Raw genomic sequence first — 2,360 nt, 5'->3', positions numbered from 1 at the left:
TTAAATTGACTTTCGGCAACTTTCCATTTTTTTGGAGCAGATGGTTCCATTATTCCGGTAATTGTCTGGCGCTTACGTATTCCAATGTTGACTAAGCCGTCTGGCAGCGCATTCGGCAGCGCACAGCGTCGGCCTCACCTAGCAAGCCGAGTTGAGGCGAAGTACGCCTAGTTGAACCGATGCACTGTGCAGGCACACTCTGCACCTTGCTTTGCACGCGTGCGGTTTTCCGTGTTTGTGCGGCTCTGGTGCAGATGGTTGTTGTCATTCAAACGTCCCCATCTGTTGACTTAGGGATCAAGATGTGACTGCACGATCCGTTACAGCCGTGCGGATAAGATGCCTGTCATCTCGACTGCTAGTGATACGAGGCCGTTGGGATCCAGCAAGGCGGTCCGTATTACCCTCCTCAACCCACCGATTCCATTTTCTGCTAACAGTCATTGGATCTCGACCAAAGCGAGCAGCAATGTCGCGATGCGATAAACCGCTATCGCGATAGGCTACAATCCGACCTTTATCAAAGTCGGAAACGTGATGATACGCATTTCTCCTCCTTACACGAGCCATCACAACAACGTTTCACCAGGTAACGTAGGTCAACTGCTGTTTGGATACACTCCTCATGTCAGCACGTTGTAGGTGTCGCCATCGCCACCAACCTTGTGTGAATGCTGTGAAAAGCTAATCATTTGCATATCATAGTATCTTCTTCCTGTCGGTTAAATTTCCCGTCTGTAGCACGTTATCTTCGTGGTGTAGCAATTTTAATGGCCAGTAGTGTCATAGTTTTCTTTTAAAAATTGTGGGTGTGAAAATTAACTGCGAATCAAAGTGCCATACTGACAACGTACATAGAGAAGATAACTCAGGAACTATAGGTAAGCGCACGAGAGTGAACGGTACCAAAATGATCCAGAAAACCGCGTGTAAGGTTGTGATTTTTAGGGTGTCCTATCTCGGGTTCTATTCATCACACAGAAAGAGGTCATGTGTTTTGGATAGCTCTTAGACTAGCGTTCATTTGTATACCTTTCAGAAGAACGGACTTACTGCCACTATTATACAGTACAGGGTCAACACTTAAAATTACACCCTTCCTCGAGCTCAGACACATTGAACAAAACGGTTGGTTCTTTTGCATTAGCTACGGTTCGGGGTGAACATAGGCAGCCTACAAAAACACAAATTTTGATGTGTGACTTCTGTGTGAACCCCGAAAAACTAAAATTTTTGTCTATGAAAAGTACCTCATGAGTGGATGGCTGCATGTATAATTTCTATTCATTGGATATGGTCTAAATTATTACCATATGTTCTTATGAACATGTGGTCGAGGAACTTTCAAACTTTCTTCCATATCATTATCCTTTACAGAAATGTATAATTAAATGTGTCCTTTGAGACTCCCGTCTCGTTATTATCTCAAGATAATGATCAAATATGATCGAAGCAGACTAAATCAATTGTGAAGCTATGTCTGCCATAGTGCCTCGGTGGTGTAGTGGTAGCATATCTGCCTAGTAAGCAAGAAGACCCGGGTTCGAGTCCCGGCCGTGGCACAAGTTTTAATTGATTTAGTCTGCTTCGATCATATTTGATCATTATCTTGAGAAATGTATAAGTTCTAAGATTTTTGTCGGCGCTGTATCTGTATAATGTTCCCTTCAAGTCTGTACAACTATCTCCCAAGTGGTACGGCAGGGACAGAAAATGAGCTAAAAGTTTCTTAAAATGTCTGAAAAGAACTCAAAATGACTCTCAAAAATGACGCAAAACTGGGCAAACTGCAGATTCTGTAAAATATTACACATGTTTGTCTGTTGTTTATATGTGTCAAAGTACATAAATCTAACTACGTCCATAAATAAACTGTGAAAGCTTTACTGTCGTATAGAATTGGCTTCAAGTAAACAGCGCACAGTCCTGTAGCAGGGAAAGAAGGGAAACAGAGGGCAAATGCTTCTCTCGGAGCATAAACAATGAGGAATATCTGCCAATTTAAAAGACTGAGAGTAAAGTTCGGATCACGAATATGTTAACATTTTGGTGAGGAAGACGGATTGCGGACTGAGGAAGATGGTCCCCACTTTTGTGCCATAATCTATTAAAGAGGCAAAATTCGCCTTTTTGTGCTCCGACAAAAGCATTCTTCCGTTGGAAAGACCACGAAGTAAAACATACCAGAAAAAGTAGCACTTTAGGCAAGAAGAAAATAACAACGCATACAGTGTTTATATTGTCAGAAAGCTACTTTTACGTTTATTTTGGCCATCAAAGTAAATGAGGGATGCAACTTTCAGTATTGCATTTCTACATCACCTATGACCAAACTGTAACAAATTTTTAGTGAAGCATCA

General features: G+C 41.9%; 1 non-coding gene across 1 annotated transcript; it reads left to right on the top strand.

Annotated features, from left to right (window-relative positions):
* Positions 1 to 1,490: 1,490 nt before the first annotated feature.
* Trnat-agu (transfer RNA threonine (anticodon AGU)) lies at positions 1,491 to 1,562 on the top strand. Its single transcript has one exon. It is a non-coding gene; the product is annotated as a tRNA-Thr (tRNA).
* The last annotated feature ends 798 nt before the right edge of the window (positions 1,563 to 2,360 follow it).

The sequence above is a fragment of the Schistocerca gregaria genome, chromosome 5 (assembly GCF_023897955.1).
Source record: "Schistocerca gregaria isolate iqSchGreg1 chromosome 5, iqSchGreg1.2, whole genome shotgun sequence".
Taxonomy (NCBI): Eukaryota; Metazoa; Arthropoda; class Insecta; order Orthoptera; family Acrididae; genus Schistocerca; species Schistocerca gregaria.
Note: the sequence above shows the minus strand (reverse complement) of the source record. Positions and strands in the feature narration are given on the sequence as shown.